This window comes from Cydia splendana, chromosome 6 (assembly GCF_910591565.1).
Source record: "Cydia splendana chromosome 6, ilCydSple1.2, whole genome shotgun sequence".
NCBI classification, from domain to species: Eukaryota; Metazoa; Arthropoda; class Insecta; order Lepidoptera; family Tortricidae; genus Cydia; species Cydia splendana.
The window spans coordinates 20588938-20608767 of NC_085965.1; the positions used below are offsets into that span (position 1 = coordinate 20588938).

Genomic DNA, 19830 nt, shown 5'->3' on the forward strand with positions numbered 1-19830 from the left:
AACTGTACAGCTTATAGTATACAAATAAACTTTAATACAGCTTATATACAGCTTGCAATGCTACTTGGGAGGGTTCTGTTCCCCGCTAAGCGCATGGCCTCGTGCAGTTTTAATTACATAGGTGCCGTAATTTGAGCACTATAAATATGAATTTAAGTTGCATCGCCCATGGAGCGATTATGTGACACGCCAATAAAAATATGAATTACTAGCCATTGCATAAGCATGTAAATAATGGCATCGTTATCGACAACATTCGTACCTATATGACATAAGATATAAGTAAATGATCCGATAAAATGAATTTATGGTTTGGTAATTACTGTTATCCACCTTTAAGTAGTAGGTTATTAGGTATACGTACTATAGCCAGCAAGTATATAACATTTTTATCATCAATTGACACCCTATTGAATCTTATGTGATGGAATAATATAGGTACCTACTCACATTACAGGATTTACAGGTAGCTCATCATTTATTGTCGTAAATATTGTTTTATTTCCATTTTATTGTAGTCAACGTTAAGTATGTCAAATGTGTAAAAAAGGTCGACGAAGAAAGACATCACGGGGAAACTTAACACTAACCCAACACACTACATATCTGTGGAAAAAAATCAGTTAGTAAATGTTTGGAGTCGTTAGATTTTGGGCTATTGTAGAGACTGCTGGCTGAAGCAGTGAAACATTACCTATGTTTTACTGCTACCTACTCGTATGTTAGATATCACTACACCTTATAAAACAAAGTCCCCCGCCGCGTCTGTCTGTTTGTGTGTTTGTCCGCGATAGACTCAAAAACGACTGAACGGATTTTCATGCGATTTTCACCTGTCAATAGAGTGATTCTTGAGGAAGGTTTAGGTGTATATTAACCCGTGCGAAGCCGGGGCGGGTCGCTAGTAGGTAGGTAATGTAAGTATTATATTAATATATATCAAACGTAGGTACGCTGGTGATATTTCGGTATATCGTCGGGTCGAATTTCCTTTACCGTAGATACCTACGAAAGTACATTAACACAAATATATTGAAAAGAGATGACCATAAAACAAGGCATTGTGTAAATTCAGCGCAATTTTATGTGCAAATAGTTAGTTTTCCGGCCACCAGTGACACACTTTCATACATTCATTATGTTTAGTGTTTAGTATGTTACGAACTGTGTCTGTGTGTTGCGAACTTATTAATTATGATGCTAGCTCTAGGAAGCGGGTTCCGCCATCTAAACATTGAATACATTTACCATTTTTAACAGAACCCCTCCATAATATGCTTTTTCAGTATTTATATAAGATGTACCTACCTGACCTATCGTATATGCTTTTAATTTCCAATTTAGTGTCCTAGAACCTTTTAGGTAAATTCCATGTTTGAACTCACATGGAATTAGGGTTACCAGATGTCAGGCATTTTCCTGACATGTCAGGAATGCGGCCGGAATACGAAAATGTCAGGAATTTTAGTGAATTAGCAGACTTTTCTATTATGTCTATTGCATATACCTAATACTTAGCAAACGACTATCTACGCTAAATAGCAATCGCATATCATGGCTGCATGCTCATCTGATGACGTAGCATGACTAAACTGTGTTATTACGCGTCTACGGCCTAAAATCATTGGTTTGTTATCATAATGTTTGAGAAAGTCGTGTCCATTTTTGTTCTAAGACAATAAATTCTCTACCACATTAAATTCGCCACGGACCACGTAACTAGCAGCAAAAACAGCCATTTAAATGTCATTGGGATGTACGAGTACACAGTAATGCGTTTACGTAAGACGGAGGACCGCTGTTACAACGCACTTAGATCATTCGGTGACCCTTCTTCAGCCAAGGTAATCCTGCTGATTATAATATAATAAATGTTTGAACACCTCACGGTGTGGCTGCGAGGCTTGGCTTGCATTCTGGGTAGGTCACCATCTATCAAACCGTTTAATATAATCTCGCTCTTTTCCTCAATAGTTAGGTAGGTACCAACTTTTCGGTTTTTATCTGTTTTGATGTGTTTTGTTATTTCAAGTTATTTCAATTGTCTCTATAAATATAATTTCTCCTGGTCCCGAAAATGAGGGATACTGGAGCCTATATTTTCTGTAAATGTAATTTTTATTCGATTTAAAACAACGTCGTTATAACTAGCATGTACACTGTGGGTAATTTTTACTATTGTTCTTAATTTTTGGGAATAGAAAAAAAACAAATCTATTAATTTTCAATTTGCGCGCAAACGTAGCAGTACGCGTAGAACTATTATTATTTTTAGCAATACCAATTGAAACGCGGGACTTCTTTTGATCAACAACAGCTACCTACATCATCTACAACAGAATACTTACTTATGTTGTGACCTAACTGTCAATCAGAACTTAATTTAACAGTAATGTAGAGTCCTTGTAGAGTCGGTCGTTTCTCGCTGTCATTGCAAATTATCTTTGTTTAAAAACACACACATGTAATCAGACAGTCTCATTATCGTTTGCACGTATTGCGACATTCGACTTTGCCAACATGAGTTACATTCTAATGCCTTTTACAATTTCTTTGCTAATGAAATGAATTTTGGTTTGAAATTGTCTTTAATCTATAGGTTAGGTATGTCGAAGGAGTATTCAGGATTACCTTGACAGCATATTTTTTATCTTTCATCCCTCCTATAATATTACTCGAAAGTTTATAATAAATATTGCCTTATTATTGCTAATTTCAAATCATTAACACATAATTATGATTGTATATGACTTCTTTTAACGATCTAAGTAGGTAATAATGAAATGATTAACACCCCTTGAGCGCGTGTGTTTTGTCAGAACTGTCAACAATGGGTCGGAAACGTCGATGAAAACGGGCGAGAAGGAAAACCGTCACGATGGCTACGCAAGCGAAAGTTGATCGTGTGTCAAGCGTACTCGTATCTATTGCTCATCTTCATCATTCACATATTTGTAGTAATTAATATCATTTTGGATCACCCATTGATTATTGATAGCGTTAGACCGAGGTAAGTCTGTAACGAGATTGATAGCACACGCAGTGTAAGTGTTATTTTATTTATACGTCATAATTTCATAGAATTTTGACGTTTAAAACAAAACTTGCACTGCGTGTGCTATCAAAATCGTTGCAGGCTTAGGTATCTTGGTCTAACTCTAAGCAAACTTCTAATGTTTTACCGCGCTCTCACCACTCACATATATTACCCCAAACAAAAGACAATACGCAACAAGTTTGATGAAAGGTGCAGCATCGACATCAACTTCCTCTATTTTCTACCATCTCTCAGCAGTGGTAGTTGTTGTAATTTAATTGTATTTTTACTTATCAACATGTACAAGACTTACTAACTAGCCTTACAGGTATATGTTGACCTTGACCCCATTTAATTGTAGAACGGTTCCCAAAATTTCCTTATGTTTGTAAATCACGTTAGGGGCGCTTAAAGCAAAGGAAAGTCTGTTTGACGTTCCTGTTTTGAAACCCTTGCGACACTCAAGTTAAACCAACTTTGCATGACTTTTCATACGTTATTTTTCATCTAACTTGCTTGAAAATAAAGAAAAAGAACTGAAAATTATTGTTCAGAATTGTAACCTACCTATGGTAAAATTCGATCTAGCTCGAGCTACATATAGCCTATAACCACACTAACCAAACCTAAAAAAACACTGTAAATTGAGCTAGCCCTGAAATAGATTTGGGAACGCGTGTAGGTAGGTATGCGTATAATTCGGTTCGACAGCGCGGTGACAAAGCACAGCTAATGCTTACTAACAAGCCGCGGCCATCGCTACCGGCCCGTGTTTCCGTTTCCGAGCGTGGAACCAAACGAAACCTTATGACTACCGAGGGGGGCGAGGGGTTTTCAATTTTAACGTAATACCTACATGTATGCGTTTTTCAGGAATTGGTTGTTTTATATTTAATGTCATTAAGGGCCACTTGCACCATTTACTCCCGGGGTTGACTGGTTAAACCTGAAGTTACCATGGTTACCAGTACAATTTGACACTGGGTTAACGGTTAGTGGGATGGTGCAAGTGGCGCTAACGGGTCTAACTCGATTAAATTTCTTTTTACTTGTTGTTTTATACCTGGGCTCACAACCATCCCGGTCGGTTCCGTAAGGCCGGTCGTAGACGTCTGGTGGTTTCGCCGGAGAATGTCCGGGATCGTCTATCTGTTTTCTTGGGTGTAGCAGTCGTAGCCACATACAAAACTGGACGTAGTCGCGTAACACGGTCCGGTTTTCGGTGGAAACACCGGACGTCTACAACCGGCCTAAGAAATTGCCAAAACGTTTACAAAAAGTTCATGGGAAATACAAACATTGAACAAACAAAGTCGAATCTACGAGTATTTAAATTTTTGAACCTCAAAAAATTCGGGAAAACTTCACAGGAATTAAAGGAAGTCTCTATTATTGAATAGAGATATGTTTTTTTGGAAAGTTTCCTAGTTTCTCTCTCTCATTGAAGTTGAATTACCCAAATTCCATTGGCATTGGCACTCTTCTTTACATAAATACCGTTTTGAGTTTCAACGTTTCCCGTTTACCTACACCTATTTTTAATCTAATGAGAAATGTGTACTTATCTAGGAAGTGGCTTAGATTGATAACGTCAAATTACAAGTGATTGTGGTCATATTTTCTTTTCCGTTTGTGGTTGTGGTCAGTTTATTCCCAGCCGCTGCTTAAAAATAAGCTTATTTCACTCAAAATCACTCTATCGATAGATGAGAATCACATGAAAATCCCTTCAGTAGTTTTTGAGTTTATCGCGAACATACAAACACACAAACAGACAGACGCGGCGGGGGACTTTTTTTTATAAGGTGTAGTGATAACATGGAAGTAATTAAGAAATCAATTTAGTTAATATATTTTTGCCATGGCGATATTCTAGTCTAAACGATGGGCTCTATTTAATTTAACCGTAATTAATATAAAGTTTTCATTGAAAATGTTCAATGAATACTTACGAATTAAATTACAACTGCAGTATTTAAAATCACGTGTTGACTAACGTCTTGTACGTGTCTTTAAGGTCTCTGTAAGATCAGATATTGCGTCATCGGCACTGGATACTCCGCTCTTCCTAGTTCCCACAGTCGATTATCTGTTCTGTAGCCAGGACAGGAACGACTCTGATTTACGGCTTGAAGGTGTTAATCTCACCTCGTTTATTAGAGGACTAACTAGAATTACATATTAGGTACATGTAATTCTTAAATTAAAATTAAAATAGGGTCCCGTAGTATCTCACTATTGTTTTGGCATTTAATCGCGCTATTGATTCAAAACGCGTTTTGAATCAATAGTTGTATGTATCGAATGCTAAAGGGGCCCACTGATTAACAGTCCGCCGGACGGTAACGGCCTGTCAGTTGTTCGGAACTGTCAAAATTTTGTTCTAATTCCCGGGCCGATACCGTCCGGCGGACTGTTAATCAGTGGGCCCCTTAAGAGACCTGGGGTGCCAGCCAAGATAACATTCGTACATTGTTCTACGCCAAACGAAAATAAATAATTGAACGGGATGGCAGGTGCTACTAAAAGTCACATGACTATTTCCATAAGTACATTATTTAAGTTTCGCTTGGCGTTTTTTATCGTCGGTTGTCATCATGGCTAAGGTCCCTTGTTGCTGTTATAGTTGAGTGATCAGCGGCTTGCAATCGCCTTCAATTTTAGAGTGTACCCTATACAACGTTGTTATTTTACTACTTGGTGACGAAAATGAATTACAATTTGGTTATCTGGTTAGTGGTTTATTTACAAATTCTAATAATAACATGAAATTGAATAGGTGCTTTGATACACGCATGAATGGAATGTTAAGTTACTTCCCATTCAAATGCTCTTTTGATAATAATGTTGATGGACAGCGACAAATTCTCACACATAATATCTTTACTTTCTATTTCCAACGACTTACTTATAGTACCCACATAGTTTATAAAAGAATTGCATATCAGGGTTAGTTATATTATAAGAAAATAGAGACATGCTTGATCTTTACTTAAATCTATAAATCGGTTTTTTTAGCCTACTTTGTTGTCCCACTGCTGGGCTAAGGCCTTCCCTCGTTTTCTCCACTCGACCCTATCATCGGCATTTTCCCACCATTTGGGGTAGAATGCGTCCAAGTCGTCCCGCCATCTCCTTTTCGGCTTAATTCATTTAGTGGATTTAAAAATTGTGCCACATAATTTCTCAAGTGGGTTATTTTCGCAACAATGAAAATAAGTCATAATATAGAGCCTAATAAAATATTTCAACTTAAATAAAACTGAAAAAATATTAGGACCATGATTAAGTCACCAATTCAGTGCAAGAAAGAAACATTACCTACTCGCAAAACCTATGTTATAGTGAAAATTCCGAATTAACCAGAAATCTAAATAAGCACATACATGCAAGAAATGTATGTATATAATACCGTTATACGTGGATAGTTAACCAGAACCACACATTGACTGCACAATGCAGGCGAACAGACGGCGTCCAAACCAACACGGTCAGTACCGAGCACTCGCTTGGTTTGCATTCGATTTTCCTTGCAAATGCAATCCGAACATACATAGGCTTTAGCGTTAAATGTCACAAATACCATCATTAGTACTATTGTACAGTCAGCTGCAGGGAGAGGTGACCCCCCTTCATAGAAATTTGTTTGTACTACAGTTTATTTATTTATTTAATAGCCTGTTATTTCCCACTGCTGGGCAAAGGCCCCTCCATTTGATTTCCACGACTCTCGTTGTTGAGCTTTTTCCGGCTATAGTTATTCATTAGAATTAAGAAAGAGGGCTTGCTCATGGTTTTCTTGTCAAAGGAATAAAATATACGTTCCAATCCCATTTTTTTTGTGCAGGTTGACATAAATTTGTTTATGACAAGGCAGAATGTGGTGTTTAGGGTTTTTTTTAAACATAATAACTGATTTTGAGAGTTATATCGACATCAAATATAACTCCATATTGCATGCACAATATAAGGTGCCTATAGCAGTATCCCGGTGTCACATATAAATGTAACCGACACTAGATCATGATACGAACAGTCCGCTACATCGATTAAGAGCAAATAGTTGATCGATTCATCCCGCAATCGATTCGTGTCAAGAATCGCAGTTAGCAGCACTATTTACATAGACGCATACTTAGTTACGACGGTAGTGTCGTATTGCATAATTTTATGCTATCTCTAGCATAAAAATATTTGCATAATGCCATTTTTAGCATAAAATTATTTTGCAATGCGCGATTTATGGACTAATGTTAATAAATGCTCCGCTTTCCAGTTGTGCCGATTAATCTAACAGTCTGAAGCATTTTAGCACCTTTTTTATGTCGTGGAAAGCTATTAAATTACCGGTAATAGAAAGAGCGACAAGCGATGACGTTGAACACTAAGGAACTAACACATTAGCATTTGCATGCTATCAATGCTATCATTCATTGTGAATTGTGAGTTATAACATCATGAGAAATGTTATTATGACCATCACCAGGTATTTTTACTTTTTTTATACGTTACCTATAAAATAAAGTGTAGGTACATTATTGGTAAAACATGTAAAATCATGTAGAATTTAGACCGTGGTTATCGCTCTAAAAACTCGATATTGTTAAATATTTTGATACTTAGCTTTACCTACTTTCTTTCCTCGATCTGTTGACTATATTCGATATATTTATTAGTAGATCACTACAAATACATGTTCTCAGGAATGGAATGGATAGTCTAGAAGCCTTAGTAGATCTTTAGTAGTGGGGGGTATCGTTTAGTATTTTCAAATAATTAAAAGATATGCGTTACTTTGCGGAAATTCATAATAATTAACCAAAATATTGCTTTGCTAGTTCCTCGAAATAAATTATATTCATAATTTTTGCGCGGTAGCAACGCACTTTATTTGTTTTAATTTATAATTATAGGCGGCTATTGATTCGGCCGTATTTTTTATGTATATTTGTCAGAACTCGTCGTTTCTGAACCGATTTGGATCAGTATTGTTTTGTTTAAAAGTAAATTAGAAAGATATTTCCAAGTTGGTCCCATTTTTTCATCAATCTAAGTAACGTTTGAAGCACCCCATTTTTAACGGTCTCGTATGTTTTACCATCGTCCACACTGTTCACTGACATTTCGTACACCTTATTTCAAGGACATAAGGTCGACCTACGTTAAATAAAGAGTTGGTGTCAAACAGGTGCCCTCGCAGACGTGACAGGCGCGCGCGCCGATCCGTGCTTCCGTCCAGCGCGTCCTTACACCGCACCGCACACCGAAACATGGTGGCACGGATATTAATTCCTTTGTTACATTCTGCTCGGTTGATATTTGCAAACGGTTTAATTGAAGGTCGTGGGAAACCTCAAAAGGACTATCTATGTAGGTATTCAATTAAATTAAATTAAAAATTATCTATTCATTTAACAGTAGTTTACAGTGTACAATATAGTGATTGGTACCTCTTTTTAAGTAAAACATTACCTGTGTTAAGAAGTACTGAAGTATGGTTGAAAATATGATGGAAATTTATTTCTTGAGCGCATGCATTTGCATTAAATAAAGAATGACTAGTTGCTTGCACATCATAGTAACGTGAGATAATGCAAATTTTCCAATGTTAGTCTATCCAATGTAAAGCTATCAGCACTTACATTGATAATTTATGTTTTATACGTAGAATATATTGAGCAAAATTGATTAAAGATTTTATCAACAATGTTACTTTAACTTTTATCTTTCTATTAGCCAAAACGAATTGCCTATTCATACTCACCTCTCTATACAATGCTGCTATGGTAATAGCACTGTAACTCACATGGTAATTGACAATTGCAACTAATTACCATGGGTCGCAACGAGAGCGGAACCGAACGATTCGCTTTCTACGCGGTAATATAATAAACACAGCGTCACTCGCCTTAAATGCCGTGTGTAGCCGTAGGAGTCGCGTACGCAGGCGGTTGGTTTTTGGGCGCCACTGTAAACGGGACCTCGAGATCTATAAACCACTACGCAAGAAACTTATATACCTATATCCATCCATCTGGGGGCCTGACCAAGATCACAATGGACAAACACCAAACAAAAAGAAAAAAAAATGGTTGTCTGTAAAGTCGGTTTACGGACGATAATTTTGCGTGATAACGTCATAAGAAAACATTGATGAAAAATTGCCGTAACGTTACCATGGAGATCCGTCCACAACGTTACCATGGAGATCTGTCCACAACGTGACACTTTTTCGTGCACGCTACCGGTGTTCATCAATTTATAAGACGTTATCACGTCAAAATGTATGGTAACATAACAGATTAATTTCGATTTTTCTAGGTAATGAACGATTGTCATCTCGGCTAGACCCCCTGGAATTTGTGCCCAGTACAAAATGTTGTGGAGCGAAAATATTAAGACGAAACAGGAGCTGAGTTTTAAATATTTTAGGTAAATATACCCGTCTCGCTAACGGAAGCGGCGCCTAAAAGTAGTGCGATAAGGACAAGGCGAAATATCCTGCGTAAAAATCTCAAAAATCGAGGTTTCGTACTCCTCTGTTTCCTCCTCCAAAACTTAACCAATCGTAACCAAATTTGGAAATCTAAATGATTATGAAATTATCTGTGTCGGACCGTTTTGCTTTTTTGGCTAATTGATATCAGTTTTGAATGCCACGCCTCTCATTGCGGCATAGTCAATTAGGCCATTTTGGCCATTTTTGAAGGGCTCTAGCGCCTTAAAAACCAAAAATATCAAAAAAAGCAAAACCGTTCGACACAGATATTGACAATATTAATCTGTGTTGAAAAAATCATTGCTCTAGCTTCAAAAACCACGGAGGAAAACGAGGAGTACGATTGTATGGAGAAATGACCACTCCCGTTGGCTCTTAACTTAAATGACGTCACGCGTATGTATACTCTGTCCCCTCCTTCAGGCTAACACTCTTGTCTTCTAAGGAAAGTATAGCTCAAGTAACATTCAAATAAATTATCCTAATGCCTATTTTCAAAAGACCCTGCAGTAACTGAAAATGCATTGGTTCTAAAAGTTTAGTTCTACATTGAATCCCCAGTCTGTTTATAAGCTTCTTGACTACGCGTTATCAGAGATCGCATTTATACTGGTTTATACTAGAGCTCCCGATACACGTGTTACACGCTGACACGGGTACCCGTGTTCTTAAGCCCGCCGGGCTTAAGAACCCGAACTACACGAACCCGCCCGGTTTCGGAAACGTTTACACGGGTACCCGTGTACACGGGTACACGGATACACGAAATAACGGATCTTATTTACCCGCCGGTTCGACCCTTCACTCTCGTGTAGCGGAGATTCGTGCTATGAAGACATACGATTGAATATGTGGAAGGTTAGAAAGATTCGATTACCTACTTTGCAGTTTTACTGGATTGATTTGTAGTGTCAATAATAGGTAGGTAAGTACAATTTGTTTCAATAATCATAAGATTAAAATTAATAATATCTCAGTAACCGTTGACTTCATTGTTGGTATTTCAGTTTCTTCATTGATGTAGTTTTTTGATAATTAAAGTAAACCTAAATACCACCACCACCATGTTACCATTTGTTGGGACGTCAGTCTTTCCGTGACCACAGCTGGTGCAACTCAGCTGAAACGTCGGAATTAAAGGTAAAAACAATGAAATTATATCGCGGTAGACCCGTTTGTGTAATTAAATATGTGTACAAAATGCGAGAGTTTAAAGTGTTATATAAACCTAAATGATTATTTAATACAAAAGTAGATAGTTATGCTTACTGAAACCAGAGTTGGGCATTATTCGAATCATTTTTAATCTAAATAATTATGGTGAGATTAATATTCGCGAATAAACCATTCGTTTAGAATTTCGAATAAGAAATGAATTATTCGAATAAATTACACGAAGGATTTTTGTAATACACACTCAGATGGCAAATCTGAATAGGTATGCAACTGCAGCGTATTTTAGAGCCAAGGAAAATTTTGGGAAAGGCCCCAACTGACCGTCGCCATCCATGGTGGGGACAAATGGGAATTGTTTATATGCAGCGCCTATTCCCATTTGTTGCCGCCCGGGACAAGTGAGAATACATCCGATATTTGTGTAAAATATTATTATGTAGGGTCTACCCATATGTTCCCCGCGGAGATAAATGGGAATTCACCCATTATTGGTAATTATTAGTAATATGGGAATACACCAATAATGGGTGCATTATTGGTGTATTCCCATTTGTCTCCAATTCACGTCACCTACGCCATGCACGAGGCGGGGACAAATAGGAATGTTTATATGAATTTTGGTGTTCCCATTTGTCCCCGATATTGGCGTTGCCATTTGTCCCCACCTCAAAAGATTTCTATGCAGCGTCTTTTCCCATAAGTTTCTCGCGGGAACAAATGGGAATACACTCTTTATTGGTGTATTCCTATTTGTTCCTGCCCTACGTGACCGCCGCCATACGTGAGGCGGAGACAAATGGGTACGATTTATATGCAGCACCTATTCCATCAGTTCCCGACGTAGACAAATGGGAATACATCCGAAAATTGTGTTCCCAATTATCCCCACCCCAATAAGGTGGGGAAAAATGGAAAATATTTTTATGCAGGGTCTTCACATATGTTCCCCGCGGAGACAAATGGAAATTCGACCATTATTGGTAATGATGGGTGCATTATTTGTGTATTCCCATTTGTCCCCGATTCACGTGACCTACACCATACATGAGGCGGGGACAAATGGGCATGTTGTATATGAGATTTGGTGTTCCCATTTGTCCCCGATATTGGTGTTCCTATTTGTCCCCGATATTGGTGTTCCCATTTGTCCCCGAGGCGGAGATAAATGGGTACGATTTATATGCAGCACCTATTCCATCAGTTCCCGACGTAGACAAATGGGAATACATCCGAAAATTGTGTTCCCAATTATCCCCACCCCAATAAGGTGGGGAAAAATGGAAAATATTTTTATGCAGGGTCTTCACATATGTTCCCCGCGGAGACAAATGGGAATTCACCCATTATTGGTAATGATGGGTGCATTATTGGTGTATTCCCATTTGTCCCCGATTCACGTGACCTACGCCATACATGAGGCGGGGACAAATGGGAATGTTTTATATGAGTTTTGGTGTTCCCATTTGTCCCCGATATTGGTGTTCCCATTTCGTGCCGATACAAAAGATTTCTATGCAGCGTCTTTTCCCAAATGTCTCTCGCGGCGTGGACAAATTGGAATTCTTCAGAAAATGGTGTGTTCCCATTTGTCCCTACACCAATAAGGAGGGTACAGATGGGAAATATTTATATGCAAATCCTATCACTTCTGTACCCGGCGGGGTCAAATGGGAATACATCCGAAAATGGTGTGTTCCCTTTTGTCCTTACAAAAATAAGGTGGGCACAAATGGGAAATATTTATATGCGGCTTCTTTTCCTATATGTTCCCCGCGGGGACAAATGGGCATACACCCATTATTGGTTATAATGGGTGCATTATTGATGTAATCCCATTTGTCCCCTATCCACAAACAAATGGGAAAGATTGTTTGTCTTTTCCCACATGTTCCCGAAGGGGACAAACGGGAATACCCCCATTATTAGTGTATTTCCAGTTATTCTCGCCCCACGTGACCGCCAATACATGAGGCGTATTCCCAGTTTCCACACCTCAAATCAACCAACCAGATAAACCGATAGAAAACATTTTCTTTTTACTATTGGGATATAAAACAGCTAAATAGTTATTTTGTAAGGTAACTATTCGACAATATTATTCGCAAATAATTTATTCGTGAATGAATTGAACGCGAATGATCATTCGAAAAAATTATTCGTCATTCGCGAATGATTTGGTAATACTCATTCGTAATTCGTCATTCAAATGAATTTTGCCCATCTCTGACTGAAACTACCACGAACGGAATATGTTATATTTTCCTTTAACAAAATCGCATTTTGCTCACTGTTAGCAAAGTACCCCTGTTCGAGCTGCTGAGGTGAAAAATAAATTAAATTGGTACAACACATATCAATCACATTGAACATCCATATATACATTACTACAATCTCCGCTACACGCCAAGGACGGGTTAGGCCCGCGTGTATTTAAGGTCCGTTTCGCCGTGTACACGGGTACACGGGTACCCGGATACACGGATCTTAATTACACGTGTGCACGACTACACGTGTAGAACGGGTCAGAAAACCGTGTACGTGTAGTTCGGAAACGGGTACCGAACACGTGTACACGAAACCCGGACACGACCGCGAGCCCTAGTTTATACGTGCTTGGCCAGCGTTTGTAACACTCTAGACTAGACGATCGTGAAACACACACTCATCGTTTTTTATCGATGCTGGAGATAAGCCGGTAGTTACGAGTAAGAGATGGTTTTAGACTACTCAATTACCAGTAAGAACACTCTGTGCTAGTAAGCTGTTATTACTGTTTTAATAACAGGAAGCTACTGTTGGTTATTCGCGTTTGAAATGGATGCCCAAAGCAGAAACAAGGGATGAAATTAGGTAAAATCTATGCCCACTTGCAACCTTCTCGTCTGCAACTGTAACTGGATATGACTGTCAGTAGCACACATAATATATTCTATATCGCTATAGCTACGAGAATGTCGAGAATCCATCATAATACACCTATATACTCTTCATAATTGACCGAAGCGAAGCGAAGGTCTACGTTTTGACTCGGGCATTTTGCTTTCGTATGTCCGGATGTTCTCCTCTACAGGTCGCAATTCTTAACCGATTCTCGTGCAATTTTGTGACCGAATTTTATGACTAAATAAAATTTTTTTGTCAATCCGGTTTTTGGAAATTTTTAAAAATGGCGGAGTCGTGATACCTGGCGCCTAAACAAATAGTCGTATCGATATCATAAGACTTTTTTCTTTTTGAAACATGTTTACAGAGTTAATAGCAAAAAATGCAGAAAAAAATTATCGCTGGTTTAGGCGGTATTTAGATATTTAATTTTAACTAATTTTAATTTGAGAAGGAGTAGCTAAATTTCGTCAACCCATCTAAGAACTATTTGGCTCAGTTTGTAAACGTTCGCTTTTTTCTGTTTGCACAGAGGGTCTGGGTTCGATCCCCAGTAATTGTATGCTGGGATATTGTAACTTTTTGTATTTTTTTACACATAAATTTCGTATTGTTTTTCTTTAATTTACTATACACCGTGTTTTTATTGAATTCCGTTAACTTCGGGGTATAGTTAAGTACGTTTATAAGAACTAAATGGCATAGTTAATTTTCAAAAAAAAATTTTTTTTTTGTTTTCTTTTTTGTTTTTTTTTTTTGTTTAAAAAGTAATTAAATGTAGCATATAGCGTTGTTGTAACACGGGCATTACATTTAACTCAACCAAACAATTGAAATCTGTGACATATCAATGTCATTTCGTACATCAATCGACCGAGATTGTACTTAAGTTTAGTAGCAAATGTATGAACTCATTCTAAACACTAATCAATATGTAAGCCGGCCCTAAGGCAAGTGTACACGCTTGTAGAGGCCTTATAGTAAAAAAATAAATTATGGATTATCTCCGAAATGGACTTAATTAGAACATCGGTGTCTTTGAGAAAGTTACTTGATTTAAGCTCAGGAATGCACCCTTGAAATTAACGGAAATCAAAAAAAACACGGTGTATTTAAAGCTCTTAGCACCATGTTATTTCAAGCTCTGCTCGCGAGGTCTACAGCTCACAGAGCCACTAGTAATACAAGCACTGAACTATAATTTTTATTTTTAATGAGTTTTGCTGTTAGATATTACAGTGTAGGATTTATCGTAAGATGCGATAAAGTAATGTATTAACCAAAATGCCAGTTGATATAAAATTATATCAATAAATATTTTTAACCGACTCAACCTATACTTAAATAAAGCTACCTATAGATAAATACTAACCTAGTTCTTTGAGCTCGTATAGCATGCACACTAACAAACGCTATTAAAATAATAAGGAATAATTGCATTTACCATTAAAATTATGTGATGAAAAAAATATAAAAACAAGCAAGCATCGTCAATTTTAGGCAACATGAAAACTCTTTGTCACTGGCGAGCGGATACTGCCGATTACTGGATATTACGGTAATAGAGGCTACTGCGACCTAAGCGCAAAATAAGTAGGCACATCAGGAAGGTGGACAGTTAGCTACTAATATTTGTACACCCGCTTGGATAACGGCATTGGCACTATCATTATTTATTAGGATTAGATAGCAAGTAAATCTTCTTAAGTAAAGGCAAAGATTTATTAAATATTTCAGATGTGTAAAGTCTGTAGACTAATTCGTGCTCCACACATTAGGACGTTTCTGGTTAAAGAAATGTCCCTTTTGACACTGACAGTAACATATTCTCGACAAATCATATCAGTAACAGAGTCTATTGGTGTCCTGTCACCGGTAGTAGGTTTTGCTTAATGTAAGCGAATGTTGTTAGTTCTGTTTAGTTTTGGTTTGAGTCTTATCTCTTTCATGTGTGCAATGTCTGTGTGTGTGTGTGTGTGTGTGTGTTTGAGTGTGTGTGTGTGTATGTGATTCGTGTTGCTTAAGTATATGTTTTTATTACATATCTATTTGCGAGCTCCTGTAATTGGCTCTATATATCTATTAAGTTTCCATTGTCATTTAGTTAGCTGTTGGATCTCCTTATGTAAATAAATAAATAAATATCCAGAAATCCAGATCAAATTCATAACCTATTGTTACAATCAGAATACGCCTCCTGTTCAGAAACAATACATTGTTCAATACATCTACTCGTGTCATTCAGTTTTTTATTGGTGTTAATAACATTGGCGACGGACGACACGACGACAGCCACTCGCATCTTCTCGCTATTGTGTTGTTTTTCGGCGACACGCCATTGTATTTGTTCGAAATATGCATTGTTAGCCGTCATGTTCGATTGAGTTCAAATTTGATGTGCATACTGTCAATACTGTGCGATTGTTAGGAAGTAACAGTAGGTACGTAAGAATGTAAGAAGTTAAAGCGAAAATAAAACTTGTAAACCTTCAAGCCGGGCTGTTATAGGAGCCAAAGATTATCTTTGTAACACAGTGCCGTTGACTAGCATAATAAGCAAAGATAAACAATTAGATTTATTTGAAGTCGTGACTGGAAGCTCGTGCGCTCATATTTCACGCGTTTTTGTCTGATCAAGAGATGGCGGTGCGCAGTGAAAGCGAGATAAGTTTCGGCAACAGATGTTTCCTACATGAACATCTTTCTTTACGATGGAACCTTAGAATAACATCTTGTCTATGACCGCATAGACAAGATATTAATCTATAGAGACAAAGAAAGGAATTTTTAAAAGGGCTCATAAAAAATAAGCTTACTTTTATCACACTTTTATCCATAAAATAATTGACGAAACGTAGGTATAAAATGAATTTAATGGAAGTAGGTAGTATAGCATTTTATCGTACGAAACAGAAAAGCGACAAGTGAAATACAGTAACACACTGAAATACTTTACACACAACATTAGTAAGTAGGTACAAAAGTGATCTTATCACTTCCAGTTAATGTTTGATCAATTGAGCGAGGATTGGAAGTAGTTTTTTTTTTATATTATACTGTCTTCAATAAAATTTGTAGTAGTAGTAAACTGAAAGAATCTTGTTTACAGGTGTAGTGCATTCGCAAACGTTCGTATTTGTCATGCTATTACTTTTAGTAATACATTAGTATTACTTTTTGTACCGAGACTGACTGAAATAGCAAGACAAGTTCGTACATTTCCGTGAAAATACGATGGAAAATAATTATGTACTACATCTGTAATAGGTTTAAATATTAGGAATGAACAGCGTTTGTGGCTTGCGTGATGCCGTCCCACTCATTTCGACCTTTCCATTATCCGACTAAACTGTTATCAGTGCTAAATCTTCAGACAAATAAATCTTCATAATTCATCAGCCATAGTTTCCTTTTACGCCCAAATCCTTCACTAGGTAATTTGGCTTGTTTAATAGCAAACGGTACAGAAAAATAAAGTAAGACGGATATGTAGCTTGAATTTGGTTGTTTTCTACCACAGAATCTGTGTGCGCTACCTACCTTAGATTATTGTCCTTTTTCTGTCAGTAGGATGTGGCCACGGCTACCTATATTACCTGCTTCGCTTTCGATGTCAGTGCATTAACGTTCAGCTACCTATCCATACATGGCAACGTTTATCGCCGATGTTAACATTCATCTTTTTCTAGATAGCTAATGCAAAAAGAATACTTTACGTTGTAGGGCACTAAACTACTCGTAAATCTCTGCAGCTTGCTGTACCATCTAACAGGCCAATTCGAGTTTTAGTTATCGATCTCTTTCCAATATGATACCTACTGATCTGTTAGTATCCAAAGTGACATTTCTTCAAACAAAAACATCACTTTTGATACTGACAGATCAGTATCATAGCTGCGCGTCATCACTAGCGCCATCTACCGAGACCTGTCTGCGACTGGTACTCGTATAATTACGATGCGTAGCCGCCGTTAATTGCGCCTTTGTTACGCCATTGTTGTGTTAGTTCCAACTAACTCCGCTGAAATATACACTCTGCAGCGCCAATCAGAGCGCCTTCTTGACTTATGGAAGTTATGGAACCGTCTACACAGAGCTTCGAGTTACGAAGGGCCAAGCAAACCAACGACCGTTACTAATGTCGCCATACTTAATTCCACACCCCGGTCATCAGTGATCACTTTCCCCGACTCCTCACTTTCCTGGCGTTTCATTAGTCGGTTCAGCGGCAGCGGCGTGCTCTGCAATGTTCACATTACGCACTAATGAGGTTGCGCTATCAATTATGGAAAGTGATCATGTTCCTATCATTAGATGTGACGATTTCTATGGGACGATCATTGAAGCAGAAAATTAATGCCGGGCCAGATTGTTACATAGAATCCGTCTATGATAACATTGCACCGATTTGAACAGAGCAAAGTGAGCGATTGTCATTATAATCGTCATATTTTCTTTGACATTGACACACTTTGTGACTCCAAATGTATCTGAACTGTGGGCTATCTTGGGAACATTATTTTATTAGGTAGTAGACTTGTTCGGGGCCCACTGATTAATAGTCCGCCGGACGGTATCGGCCTGTTGTTCGGAACTGTCAAAATCTTGTTCTAACTGACAGGCTGATACCGTCCGGCGGACTGTTAATCAGTGGGCCCCTTTAGGTTTTTAGTTAAATAAAATCAGTATCTACTATCTACAGAGAATAGCTGCATTGTGTACCAAGTATTACCATCTGTCTTCTATGTAACATATAATATAAATATTGAGTCAAGTCCTCTGAAGCGTCCGGCAGTAGGTCAAAAGTGTTAGCGGGGCGCTAATGTGTTGGTTGAGCATTTGTAACGGTGTCCTTCCTGGCCGGCCCTATTGGTGTCGCAAACAGTCGGTGGCTGTAACCTGTCCTCGACATCCGTAATGTAGTGTAAAATCACATATTTAGTCATCTAGGTGTACATGTAAATACCTGTACAATTTAGACATTTAAATAAATCAGCATTTTTATGTTCTTGTAGGTATAATATGGCAAGCACCAAGAGTGTTACAAAAATTTCGTAGCATTTTTTTTAGGGTTTATTCGATTTCAATGATTCTTCTTACCGTTAATAAGATCGCACTTTAGTGGTGGTCCTATTGCGTATTTTAACAAATTCTACTGTAGATAAGTATGTACTGTATGTATTTGCTTTCAGAAAACTTTATAGAGTTAGTAGCAAGTGTTATTGTAAACGTCAAACTTCTATGAAATTATGACGTATAAATAACACTTGCACTGCGTGTGCTATCTAAATCGTTGCAGACTTATCTTGGTCTAACTTCAGTAAAGGGATTGATTGACTTAGCAAGTATTTTTTCTATATAAGGACATTTTACCATAGGTAAGTACAAATACCGCCGGATATTCATAAGTACCAGTTGCCTATTCGGAATTCATGTTAACGATTATCCGACTGCGTGCCACAAAAAGCTTCCTACTTCAGCCTTACAAGCAGAGCTGGGCACCGTTAATCAAAAAGTTAACTTCGTTAATCGTTAATCCGTTAAATAAAAAGTTAACTTCGTTAAACGTTAAAACGTTACTTTTCAAAAGTTTTAACGGAAGTTAAAGTTAACCGTTAATCGTTAACTCGAAATCGTAAATATAAGCAATAAGAAATAAAACTAGGAGAAATAATCATAAATTTTGATTTTTATTAAAGACTAATCTACTAATTAACATGGTAATCATTACTAATTAATAATAGCATAGCCAATAAAAATATCATTCGCTAGCATCTGCCATAAGGTGCTTGTGCCCCTTCATGAACATGAGCATATTAAAATTGTTGTCTGATAGCGACGCCCGTTTTGGAGAAATAAATTATTTTCCGGCCGAAAACAGGCGTTCCACAGCAGCACTCGATGGTATACTAGTGTTATATTTGAGGCAGCACGCGGCCTTGGTGTGAATAGGTACTTAGGTATTAACGATTAACGGACTTAAGAAAAGTTAACGGAAGTTAACAAGTCCGTTACAGGTTTTTAAAGTTAACTTAAAAGTTAATCCGTTACTCGAAAACTTAACTTCGTTAATTAACGATTAACGGATTAACGAGTTAATGCCCAGCTATGCTTACAAGCTGCAAGTTGTTTGCCACTTTACCTGTCCTTCCTATCTGTTACCGACTATAGGCGAGCGATTGCCTCTAGCAAACCAATATAAGCGTGATCTTCAATTTTGTAAGCTTACAAACCG

The 19830-nt window shown here is 37.6% G+C and overlaps 3 protein-coding genes across 3 annotated transcripts in view; 1 reads left to right on the forward strand and 2 right to left on the reverse strand.

Annotated features, from left to right (window-relative positions):
• LOC134791766 (large ribosomal subunit protein eL22-like) overlaps positions 1-13280 on the reverse strand; it is a 375980-nt gene extending 362700 nt beyond the window's left edge. The window contains exon 1 of the mRNA XM_063762918.1: positions 13272-13280. The gene's annotated coding sequence lies outside the window, so the exon portion shown is untranslated. The remainder of the gene's footprint in view (positions 1-13271) is intronic.
• Positions 1-19830, reverse strand: part of LOC134791716 (uncharacterized) — a 498190-nt gene that overhangs the window by 436370 nt on the left and 41990 nt on the right. The window lies entirely within an intron of this gene.
• LOC134791773 (unconventional myosin-XV) overlaps positions 1-19830 on the forward strand; it is a 161281-nt gene that overhangs the window by 115571 nt on the left and 25880 nt on the right. The gene's annotated exons all lie outside the window — the stretch shown is intronic.